This window comes from Cajanus cajan, chromosome 9, assembly GCF_000230855.2.
Source record: "Cajanus cajan strain Asha chromosome 9, NIPB_CcT2T_4, whole genome shotgun sequence".
Lineage (NCBI taxonomy): Eukaryota > Viridiplantae > Streptophyta > Magnoliopsida > Fabales > Fabaceae > Cajanus > Cajanus cajan.
This window is the reverse complement of record NC_138525.1, coordinates 20403820-20417965: the sequence shown is the minus strand read 5'-3', so window position 1 is coordinate 20417965 and position 14146 is coordinate 20403820. Positions and strand designations below refer to the sequence as shown.

The 14146-nt window shown below is 26.7% G+C and overlaps 2 pseudogenes; both read right to left on the bottom strand.

Annotated features, from left to right (window-relative positions):
- Nucleotides 1-11296: 11296 nt before the first annotated feature.
- On the bottom strand, nt 11297-11876 carry LOC109810090 (tabersonine 16-hydroxylase 2 pseudogene; annotated as a pseudogene).
- LOC145949274 (cytochrome P450 71D6 pseudogene) lies at nt 11557-13676 on the bottom strand (annotated as a pseudogene).
- Between the last annotated feature and the right edge of the window lie 470 nt (nt 13677-14146).

Sequence of the window (14146 nt, the reverse complement as noted above, 5' to 3'; positions counted from 1 at the left end):
TATATATATATATTATTTTTTAAAATAATTTACATGTATATATTACATTATTTCATTTCAAAATGAAATAATGTAGTATTTTAAAATTTTAATTATCAGAATTTTGTTTCATTTTTTTATGAGAAGTGTACTTAACAGGTTTTTTTTTAAGAGAAATTAAAACAAAATTTAATTATATTTAAAGAAATGAAAAATATATTTAATTATTTTACTTAAAATTACTATAATTAGCTTGTAATAACATGTCCAAAAATACATCAAATTTCTAATTAGAGTTTCCACATATTGTTAATTTATAGTAATAATTTAATTTATTTTACAAAAAAATATTATACCAAAAAATAATCATAACTAGTGTTTTTCTATTAATATGTGACATTTTTTAGAGAGAAAAAAAATTCGGAAGGCTAATTCACCGTTATAAGTATGTTTACCTGAATATTACCTTAGAAATAAAAGAAAGAAAACGAATAAACTATCAATTTTTGTCCCCAAACTCTTATTACCCTGATCTCTCTTTTAAATACTCGATAAAGTCAGATAGCCATTTAAGTAATTATTTAAATATGAAATATCTATTCAGTTTAATATCTAAGTTGATGAATATTTAACTTCAGTTTAAGGATTAATCAATTTGAAGAATTTTTTTAAAGACTACTTAACATAGTTTCTAACATTTATCAGTTTAATATCTCTTTGTTTATTTTTCTTTTTCCATCAATTACCAAAATGTTTCTGATATTTATTGATCTACTTAAATATTTGCTTTACTCTAGAAAAGATAATATTTTAACAATGAAATTGGTGATTTATACTCTGCCCAAAAGGTTAAGGGCACCGTTAGTCCGAATAACATATAATATGATGCGAAAGTAAAATAAATTATAATACATATATCATAATAATAAATCGGATAATAATATTATATTATATGTTTTATATTTAACATAGACTAATAAAACATGATATAAGTTACGTTCAAATAACAAAATTTCCGTTTCATTAAAATTAGATATAACATTTTAATAAATAAGTTTTAGTTTAACTGTTCAAAATTTTTAAATTAAAAACATATAATTTTAACAATATTATACAAAATTATTTTTTATTTATGTAATTATTTTTATTACAATTATAAAAAAAAATACACATTATTTAAATTATAATTATTATTCAAAATTTGTTTAAAAACTATTTAAATAGTTTTTTATTTTAATATTTTAATTAATAATATAATTTACATGTCAAATTTATTATTTATTTGACATAGTCATTTTCCTTTATTTATATAATAACATCAAAAAGAGATTAATGTAATGTAAAAGAAAAAAGGAATATTAAATATTGTTTCAATAAATATCAAGAAATGTAAATGTATACTTACATTTGAGTTTCAAAACAGTTTGTGAATGATATATAGTTAAATTTCTAAAAATTTTATTACTAAATCATTACAAACTTAAATATAGTTATCATCTGTTTGGTTTCATAGTCAAAACTCAAAATTTGCGTTAAAAACATCAAAAACAGAAGCTTCTAAGAATAACCTTTTCCTTCATCATAAAAAGTGGATGTAAGTAAATATTAATTACTTGACACAAAGTTCCAAACACATTATTATATTACAATAGAATTTATCCTTTTCAAAGTTTAACTAACATGCTGAAATTATGTAACAATTATGATTTATTTACTTATTTTTACATGATGTACACAATATTTTAAAATTTATAATTAAAAACTAATTATTTATAAAATATAATTTTTATTTATCAAACATTATTTTAATACTGAAAATTAATTTTAAGAGTATTAGATCAATTTCATGTTCCAAGACAAGTCTTATAAATATTAGACTAAGTTATTTAGTTTATCATCACTACAACAAAATATATTATTAACGACAATTATTTAATGACAATAATTTAATTGTCATCATATATAAAAATATTAATGACTAGTATATAATAGCCACTAAAAATGTATTTATATTACACTAAAGTTTACTATTAGGGACAATTATTTATTAGAAAAAACTTAAGTCACATATCGATTAGAGATAAGATAATTAAATAATATATAAGTGAGTAATAATTATCACCTTATAGGTTCATTTTATAGGATTGACTCCTAATTCACAATTCTAAATTGATATCAAATCACCCATTATTACCAAATTCAATAGTGTTATAAAATAATTAGAGAGTAACTTTTACCTTATAAATTTCACATTTCTTAAGAGACAATACAATTAAAAAAAATAAAATAAAATATATATAAATAAAAGACAACTCTCATCTTACAAATTCCACATCGAGTAGAGAAAAAAAAAGTATATAAGTTATGAATTTAGAAAAGGAAATTATAGGAATAAATTATTTAAAGTAAAGGAGACAATTGAAAAAATTAACTTTTAATAGCCTTTAAAATGGCTATTAGAATTGACACTAAAAAATAAGTTTTTCTGACAATTTAGTAGATCTTTACCAGCATTTTATATAAATGCCGATAATAGTATTAGCGACACTAGATACACCAGCCTTTATTTAAATGTTGGTAAAAAAAATAATGGTCATTTATATGACTGTTAAATAATAAATTAATTGTCACAAAAAATTAATTTTGATGTAGTGCATGTGCACGGTAATGAAAAAACTTCTATATGTTGGTATGGATGGCTACAAAGGGTTTCTTAAAGGACTTGGTACAAGGGTATACAACTATATAGTAAACAAGGTTTAATTTCCTCTCGAATGAATGTTCTAATTTAACCTAAGATGGAACTAGGTTCTTTCTGTTGTGATAATAAATATCGATGATTCAAATTATGGTTGTGATCTATGACTAGCCTACTACCTAGATACAAGCCTACTACCTAGATACACGCATTCGTGCATGATGATAACGACAATTGCATAAGCATATATGCTATTATTAGAAACAACCATTGTGGATCAAGATAACGATAAGTAGCTGTTCTAGTGGATGTTGATTTCGATATATTGCGACCAATTGTGGTGTTGACCATAATTTATAACCATACACATACAAGAAGATAGTTTTTTAATTAGTGATGATCCTATTTTCGCTGAGAATGACTGGCTTGTTCGTTAATATAAATGAAATGAATGTCCTAATTTAGACACGCTAACAAGTTAATTATTAACCCATAAGGCCTTAAGGTGTAAAAAAGAAACCATAGCCATAAAGTGTACGACAAGTAAATTTAATACTTATGATATTAATAGGTTGATCCCATGTTTTAAGATAGGTTTTATAACTATTAGATTAAGGGAGTTTGTAACAAGTAAATTTAAAGTCAGTAATTTAGAAAATTTCATAATGTTAAAAGATTCAATCTTCTAAAAAATGACTTAAATGAAAGAACAATATGTCAAATAAAGTTTAGTATTTTTTTTTCCAAAGAAAAATGTTCATATTGTAAACTTTATAAAGAGGAACAACATAAGGGATAAAATAAATAAATAAATAGAAAAAGAGCTAACTGTATGACAAAAGTCAAATCTATATATTCACACTAAAGTTCAATACAGGTAGCAGATAGTGAGTTGTTCCATTAAACATATTATTTGATGTTTAAGTTTTTATCAAAAATGTAAACAAAAAATTATATATATATATATATATATATAAAATTTTGTTTGAAAAAAGAAAACTCATTTTTAGTGATTTTTACTTATAAAAGGAATTAGTTCCTAACTATTAGTTAGAAGATATATATCTAGAAATGAATTATCTCATGTAAAGTTTTTACCTAGATTCTTTCTCATAAAAATTTCTACGGTCAAAACTTCACCCATTTTTTTTTTTTTTTTAATCTCCCTCCCTTATTTTTAATTAAGGATTAAAATTTGACGAGATAAAAATGTCATATAAGAAGTTCCCATTCTGAATATATATTTATAATTAATGTAAATAAAAAAATATCTATATTCACAATTCAAATCTTATTGCTCAACCAACTAAACTAATTTAGGATGAAATTAGTCGTATGATAACTAATAAATTTGATTTTTGAATACATTTTTTTATTACAAAATTCACTTTGCTGTATAGATCCTTATAATACATTTGTCTACGAAACTAATGAAGCACCATGGGTTTTTGTACATTAGAATTATTAATTGCAACGTACCAATGTCTCCATGCACTTTAATTAGGTCTACGAAATGAAGACAAGGATCCAAAGGATGAAAATCCACAACATGACCCGTATGTAATGGAAGAAAGCAATGGACAAGTAGGTCGATCGCTAGCTAGCTTTTTAAGATTTTAATACAATACGTACACAAAAGATAATACATATGTACTGCAGGTTTTATATTACATATTCTGGATCTCATCATCATGCCTTATGATGAATGAACAACATAGTCTTGGTAGAAGAATGGCATACGTGGAGAAAAGGAAAAGGCTCGTTCATTACCTTTGTAACTTTGGTTGTTTCAATGCTCTTGTTCTGAAGCAAGGTCCATCAGTGCCTGTGCCCTTGTTTCTCTCTCTAAGTTCTCTCAATCTCTTTCAGTTTGAGGCCCGCCCTTAACATGTATCATTGTCTCAGCAGTTTCCATCGAATCGTATATACTTTTCGAGCTTAAAATTGATCGTTGTCCCACCACACCTAGAGCTTTGATAGTGATATTGGAAATGTTCAGGGATCTCAATTATTCAACTTTGAATAAAGCTGACACTTTCTCTCTTCTTTCCTTTTCCCTCAATTTGTTTGATTTTGACAGAAGAATCCTTCTCTGATCCCTTTCTCTATCATGTGCTACCATTTTATTTACCCCTCATGTGTAGCAGATGGATATGTCATATGTCTTGTCCTGCTGTCCCGCAAAGCAAAATTACGATTCATCTCTACCTCTAAACTATCTTCATCTTTTACCACTTTTGGTTTCTATTGTATTTTTTTTATATCTATAATATTCATACATTATTGAAAATATTGATTAATCTCCATCAAGAATCGTAAACACAAACAAGATGGATATTCTTTCTTTTAACATAATTAACTCCATACCTAATGTTAGTATGGTGTTGATATCTTGACTTTATTTATGATTATTAACTAATATTGTTGTTGAAGAATTTGACTAATCATTTTTAATAGTATTTTCTTTTCAAATTATGTTTTTACTATGTATAAAACTTGAATTTAATACACTTTAAAAGATTGAATTTGGTTCCAGACTACTTACTTATTGGAAGTTTTTTTTTTTTGTTAGTTTTACTCTTGGTAAACAATTTTATTTCTCTCCTTTTTTTTCTCTCGATGAATTAACAACATAGGATGATTTCCTTGCTAATATTAATCTCTTTTTTTTCTTTTTTTTTTTTTGCAATTTTTTGTCATCCATTTTAACGTTAAATAATTGACGGTTTTTACTTACCTGTAAAACAGTTTATTTTGTAGATGAATTAACAAAATAGGATATATATTCTGCATTCAATATTCCATATCAATTCTGGTAATGTTCTTACCTACAAATTGAGGGAACCCCATCATTGCAAGCAACAGCTAACTCTGAAAGCTCCGGTGGCTAGTCAATTTTCCTATAGTATCTCGTTGCATTCATGGATAAGGTACATGGATAAGATGGATAGTGCTACGTGAGGGCACATATACTTCACTTTATACATAAGATTGAAATTTAACTAGATAACACACTATATATCACTTTATTAAGTACATATGATATTTGATAAATTTATTTTACTCAATAACTCACACTTTATATAAATTTTAATGATTCAACCGTTAAATTAAAAGTTCTTAATAATGTATAAATCAAATTTATAAATTTTTAAAAATTTTTAAAATTATTTAATTATTTGTTTCATTAATTCAAATTGACAGATATTCATAAAAATATTTTATATGTTAATTAAATTTGTATATTGGTTTAGTTTTATCATGCTTTATGACGGCTACTTGTAAATTAAAATGGCTTTACTACAAAAAAAAATTGTCATGTAGTGATAGATATTATGAAATAATTTGTCATGTAGTAACATATACTATATAGTAACACAATAATTGTCTCTAAAATTATTTTTACCTACACTATAAATATAATATATGTTGGTATATTATTAAAAGATGTAGAAATAAGTTGTAATGACATACAATATATGTTATTGAATTTCATTCAAAATTAATACTAAAACTATGTGTAATTATATGTTAAATAGATTTATACTTACATATATTGTATTTATAGTAACACTTGTATGTTATTGTATGTAACATTTTCTACAGTGAAACATCTTATAGTGATGTAATATTTATTACTACCAATTATTTTTACCTATAGATAGAATATATCTTGATATATTGGTAAAAAAATGTAGATATAGATTATAATGACATATAATTTATATTATTGAATCTCATTCAAAATCAACATTAAAATTATATGTAATTATATGTCAAATAGATTTGTACTTATATATATTACATCAATATTAATATTTTTTATTTATCATCGTATATAAAAAAAAATTATGTTGTTTAATTTCTTGTTCATTGATTTGGGTTTTCAATTTAATTACTATGAAACTTGTGCCACTAGAATAATCTACATTGTATGTTGCTGCCAATTCTATGTTCCGTAATAACACGACACTCTAAGAGTGAGTGTCATATTGTGCATGAAAAAATTCAATCCATTCTTAGTTATGAAACTCCTGCTTGTTGATTATAAAAATCAAGTTTGATGATATATTTTTTAAACTTGTATCTTTTGCTCTCTTTCGTACCCATCTTTTGATGTATGGATTAGTTGATTGTTTAGTTTGTAAGAAATAATACTTGTTATTAATTTGTTAGAAAGTTATTACCTTCATGAATACAAAAACATTGCTCCATGTCACACTTTTACAATCGACATAGAAGAAGACATGATGCCATTTTGTAATTGTTGCCTACGTGAGTTCTTTAAAAACCGACGTAGAATACACATTTTTACATTGGTTATATCTTATATATTTCATGACCAACGTAGAAATCGGTTGACATAGAATGCTTTTATATATAACGTATCTTGCGACGCGGTTTCATCAATTTCTTTCCCGCGCCTTGTATTTTTGTCCTCCCTCTGCACTGTACTTTACCTTTGCCCTTTCTTAATTTGCCTTTGCACTGTCACTTCTTTGTCACACCACATTTTGTTTTCGTTGCTCGATTCACGTTTCTCTGCTTCCTTCTCATTCGTGTCTTTCTTAAGTTCTTCTTTCCTTGTTTCATGTTATTTTTGTTTGGGTTATTTTTCTATAGTTTGATCCGTTGTTGATGATTTGCTTGGTTGTTTATATAGTTTATATTGTGTGTTTCTTTTTTAAAAGAAACTGGTTTGAATGTGTTTATGGAAGTGTCTCTTACACGTTTGTAACAAATTAATCAAACTAAACCTCTTATTTGTTAGTGGAAATGACTCAGGTGTTTATAATGAAACTAACTGGACTATATGTCCCTTAGTTTGTAATTAAGAGTTTAAGGTAATTTTCTCCAAAAACACATCTAGGAGAAAAAAAAATGAAATAAATTTTTGCATAAGCTAAAATTAACTTATGGATAAATTAATTTGTAGAAGTTTTCTTTTATTAACTTCTCCAAAATATTACATGTAATTCATTTTAATTTATGAAAAAGTTTATTTTAATTTTTCTTCTTATTTTTCTCTTCTATAAGTGCTCCTAAAGCTGATTCAACAAGCTTATTGAGTTCATCCATTTATGCATGAAGATAATTAATGTGCAAATTTCTTAACAAAACTAAGACCCCACATTAGTGATGAGCTAGTCATCTTAGATAACCCCTTGTGGAGATGATGTTGCATTTGCTCATGGCTGATACCATGAGAGTTCCTTTCATTCGTCTATAATTTTTCCTATTTTTGCTTTTTTGTTTATTACAAAGAAAAGGCCCTAAGAAACTAATAAATATGCCCCTTAGCATATATATGTTAGACTAATTAAGTTAGTTTGTGCATAGTTATTATTGTATTAGTTTGCTTAGTTCCTTTAGCTAGTTTTAAGTTAGATATATAAGATATACTTAGTTAAAGTAATTAATACAAGTTAACTTTAATTAATTTTGTATAACTTATTAGAGGCCAAGTTTATTGGGTATACATTTAATTAAACTAATATACTAGACTAACTTAATCTAATTACTAAATTGCTAAACTAATTTAATTAATAAATACTACACTAAGAACTAATTAGTCTAACACATTAGTCTAACTATATACTAATTTCATAACTAATTACTAAACTAACTTGTAGTCTAATATAGGACTAAACAAATAAACTAACTTATTGTCTAATATAAGATTAGTTTATAGTAAGTTAAATTATTGTAGACTAATCTCATAAGGTATACCTAATTAAACAAATTAAACTTAGTATAAACTAAATTTAATTAATTTAATTTAATTTGCTATACACTAATCTTATAGGGTATACCTAATTAAACTTAATATAGGCTAAGTTTAATTAATTATATTTGATTTAATTTAATTTTAATCAATTTAATTTAATTTAACTTACTATAGACCAATCTTATAGGATATACCGAGTAAAACTAATTAAATTTAATGTAGGCTATAGTAATTTAACTTACTATGGGCTAATCTTATAGGATATAATAGTAAAACTAATTAAATTTAATATAGGCTAACTTTAATTATATTCATTTACTTTACTTTACTTTAATTTATTATTATAGACTAAGTTTATAGGGTATACCTGATTAAACTAACATAAAATCACTAATACACTAAACTAACTATGTCTAAATCACTAAATTGATTTAATTAATAAATACTATACTAATAATTAACTAGTCTAATACATTAGTCTAACTAAACTGATTTCATAACTAATGACTACACGAACTTATAGGCTAATACTAGTACTAAACTAAAAAACTAACTTATGAGAGATGTCTTTGTAAACAGATCAAACTAGAAAGTTGTGAGAGAGATCCAATAAAAGTTGTGGTTGCAACATTAAAATCTAAACAACAATTGATTTTGTATAACACAAACAAAAATGATTATTGGGATAATTGATTTCACTCGTGATATATTAAATCGGTTACTTATAACCCATTTCGTATATATATTTAAAATTGACTATAATATAATTGATTTTAAAAATGGTGATATTATTTATAAAAATATATGCTACCATTTTTCTTATTAATCAGTTCTTCTATGATTAATTTTAAATTTCCAATGTTATATATCCTTTTTTGAACTAGTGCCACAACCGTTGGGTACGGTATAAAAATTTTGTACATTGATTGTAAACACAACCAAACGTAGAATACACATTTTTAAACAATTGTTAAAGAACAATGTAGAAAAGTTGACAACAATTACAAAAATTTCATTACATCTTCTACTCGGTTGTATAAAAATTGACGTAAAATAATATTTTTGTACGTGAATAAATGTTTCGTGTTGATGATAACTTTTGCTGCAAATTTAAATTATTTATGTACGTATCTAAAATGCTCAAGTTTGCCATTACATTCGCCTAAATTACCGTATTAAGATTATGTTATGATATATTTGAATTAATATATTTATATTAAGAGGAAGATTATTTTTTTGTTATTTTTTATTGAGTTATTTGGAATATTTATATTTATACAATTTCATATTGATAAAAGATTGTTTATTTTAAGATTAAATTCTCATATTTTTACTTTTAATTATCATCCAAAATATTAATTAATGAAGTATATGTGTGTTTTATCCCATCAACGACTTTATACTAGAGTTATGATTATTTTGTTAGTTTGTTTAATGGTGATATACTTTGAGGTAAAAGGTAATATAATCTTATTTTTAATTATTACTTAAATTTTTTTTTAATTAATTAAGTATGTATGTATTTTATAATTTTTTATTTATTTTTTTATTTTATTAATATATGAGACTTGTATCCCAACATATTTATCCTACATATTGGCCGAAAGAACTTTCATTGAATATTTTAATCATGTGTGTACAGCTTTTTTCCTTTTATTGTAAAAGGTGCAAAATTGTTATGAAAAATAAAAATTATTTATCATCAATCACTTAATTAAAGCACACGTGCCCTCTTTGCATGAACCTTTTTCCTATTTCCCTCGAGTATATGCTTCGGTTTTAGAAATAGGCTTATGAGGTCAAGTTGGCATGGTGATACAACTACACTATCTCAATTCTCAAACACCAAGGTCAACGTAACGTAGGAACGGATCGATTTTGCCATTACTTTCAAAGGTGTTAGATCAATCATATTGCTTTGGATTATAAACGCAGGACACTAATGTAAGTGAGTGGCAAAAACTTTAAAATATTTTATTTTAATGTTTATAAAACTATCTAACATATCTGACGAATATGAATGCCTCACGCCTGACATGTGTGTCTGGAAATTTTTTGGAATATCTATGGTCGAAAGCTTTGGTTATTAACAGATTGTGTTTTGGACGTACATGTTTTCAAATCTGATGTCGTTAAACTATCGTCAAAGGAAAAAGTGGCTTGCAAGGCATGTGTCCTCATCACATAAGTTTCATATATAAGGTTTAACTGCTGATCTACTTAATGTTGTGTGAGCGAATAACTTTCTTTTTTAATTAATTTTTTGTCACAAAATTGTTATTCTAACACATCTATTAGGAATCTTTGCATCTATTCGATTGCAATTGAAATCATTGTGATGCACTGGATCCATAAAAATGATTACTGAGTTGGAATTGATGACCTCCTTTGTGCTACTAAATAATTGGTGAGCTCCCTATTAAGATGCCATTTGTCCCATCTTTTGCAAAGGCTATTGGAATTTACTTGCAAAGTTTATACTAGCATTAAAGATGGCAACACTAAATGAACAAGTGAGCTAGTCAACTTAATCAAAGATGACAAAAACAAAAAGAGAGAAACAAATATCTTAAAATAAAGAAAATAAAACAAGGAAAGCTGGGGGCATTTCTCATGCGTGTAACAAGCTTGACATAATATGAATTTTTTACATATTAAAGAAATTAAGTCCTCGTTTTACAGGTAAAACTTAAATCTTATATCATATTGTTAATACGAATTTTTAATTAAAATTAAAATTTTATCTTAATAATATATATAATAAGAGATTTCATTAAATGCTTTACCGTGTAAAATCTCAATTATAATCCGATGACAACATCTACAAGACAGGTAATGCATCTAGTTTTGTCCAACATTTTTGGCACCCTAACAACACCAGTAGCTTAATCTTAGTAAGAACTGGGAACTAAGACGAGATCTGTTTTCCTTCTTGAGGAGGGTCCCAAAGCTTCAGTCATTTCCAGTTTTCATTGGTTCCATTTGTTCCCAATTATAATAGTAAAGTAGCTGTGCAAGACAAAGTTCAATATTGGATATACCAAACATAATGCCTGGACATATTCTCCTTCCAGCACCAAAGGGTGTAAACTCAATATTGGAACCCCTATAATCAATTGAACAATCCATGAATCTCTCTGGATAAAACTTCTTAGCTTCACTCTAAGACTCAGGGTCTATTGCAATTGCCCACGCATTCGCTATCATTTTGTTTGTGTACCCTTTGATCTCACAAGTTTCTATAAATTCTCCTGGAAGAAGAGGAAAAGGAGAGGGTGTAATCTCAGCGTTTCTTTGATGACTGCTTTCAGATATTTTAGTTCTTCAAGAGCTGTCTCGTTGGTGTATCCTTTGCTACCAAAAACTTCAATAACTTTCTTGAGCTTCGGTTATTACTCATGGGTTTTTCAGCATTTCCGAAATGGCTCAATCAATAACTGCTGATGATGTATCGGTTCCAGCAACAAACATGTCCGATAAAATAAGAAAATGAGTTCAATTTTTTCTTTTTATCTATATAAAATTACAACAATATAATAACACTATAGTTTAAATTTGAGACTTGTTTAAATTAGTCTAAGTTTTCAGCACTAGGTCGATATTTTTTAACGAGTTAAAATTGATTAGCTTAATTTCTTTTCATTTTTAATGGAATTTATATCTGCATGTGTCTTACGTATGCAAAAAAGCCTTCGTAACAACTAACAAAAGAAGCCTCTAATTAAGAAGAAATACTCACACAGACTACACCGACATACACATTATCTTCAAGTACTTAGTTGGATCTCCTTGACACATATCGAAATCATATAAGTATGCACAAAATAATATTGCGATCAATAATAAAATAAATGTTATTCTTCTAACTATGAAATAACTACCTTCCTATATATATTCTACACGAATATATTTTGCTCAACCTTTCGTCTCTAAAATCTTATATGATGTGAGTTTTTTCTTCTTCCATATTTTAGATTATATGGCACGTAACAGAAATTATATACACAAGAATAAGGCTGTAAATGTTTTATGATTTAGTTTATACTTAATTTTATATAGACAAGAAATGAAGGTTAGGCCGTAAATCTTAATATGCAGAAAAAGCATCAAATGATAACAGAAAGTAATACATATATATACTCACCAACATTATACCTTTGATGTTGTTGGCTGTCAAAGGATGTTCAAGTGCTTCGTGATTTTTAATATTTAGAGAACAGAGAGAAGACTATCTACTTCCACTTCACCAGTCTTTTTCTCTGACCTCTCTTATGAGGGTTTTCAATAATCATATCAAATTTCCTATGCAACTCCTCCAGTTTAGGTTTCTCTCGACTAATCTTATGAAGCCACTTGTGAGAAGGGAACAAATAAAAAACAACTAAACCTTTCGGCCAGCCTCGTAAGTTTCTTGATAAGGGAAATGAACACTTGTTGGTCCTTGCATGTTTCACCAAAGGTTGCCCTTGCAGTGATGGAACTTGTCATGAAAGCAACTTTCTCACTGAGGTTCACACAAGAACCAGCGTTGGAAGCAATATATCTCATCAAATTCAACACTTCGTCATCTCTTATTGATTGAAATGACCTCACACGTGTGGTGATGAGAAGCTCTTGTGAGAAAATTCTTCTTAGCTGCTTCCAATATGTCAGTGGAACCATAACACATGATGTCAGCCCCGACTTGGTGGGGTCTTTAATTTGAGCAAAGATGGCATCATAGGTTTTCAAAACCTCTTTGACAACTTCTGGAGAAGAAACCACAATGGTTGATACCTCACCGAGTTTTAGGTGCATGCATGAGAGGGCCATGTTTTTTGGCTAGTTCTCTCAGGCGATGATAGGGTAGAGAGCCAAGCAAGTGGTGTATGCTTCCAATGAGAGGTAATTTTCATGGCCCTGGGGGAAGCTTTTTCACTGTCACTTTCGATCTCTTCCCCACTTGCAAAATCTGCAACAAGAAAACGAACAAACTTAGTGAGAATAAAACAAAGGGTAAGAATGAGATCAAGTACATGCTCATGCTCCATATATAAGGAAAATTTATTGCAAGTAAAAACATGTCATTGAAGGCTTTATAATAATGTTTAAACTTGAAATCCATAAAAAGTAAAATATTACATATATTGACAAGAATCATATATATATATATTAACAACAAAGATTTTATATATCATTCTCATTTATAGAGATTTTTTTTCTTCTAAATTTGCTTTAAGTCTAGTTACCGTTGTATCTAACTTTAATTTTCATGCATTTATATAAAATTTCACAGTTAAGTAGACTTTAATGATTTTCGTTAATTGTTTATTTGGTTAAGAAATGGAAAATAAAGCACCTCATTTATTTTAAAAATCGTCATTTGAGTTAATACACAAAAATACGAAAAGCATTAGTTCGATTTTATCTTCAAGAAAGCATATCCCTGCATAAGTCATGTACGTCAAGTAGTTATTGTTAATACTTGACATTGTTAAACAGTTAAACTCACTGAGGTTGAATTGTATGCTAATTCCGAGGCAGCATAAAATAAGAGTAAAATTTAGCTAGTGCTACGTATCAACCAAATTATACTTTTCAAAAGGAAGAGTTTTGCATCATGTTGTTAGAAAAAGGCCAGATGAAAAATAACTGTTTAAAGTTTTAGTCAAATAAAAACAATTGATGTTCATCTCTTGATTTATGCTTGAATTCAATACACTAATTAACATAGAAAAAAAAACGTATATTATTATTAAGTC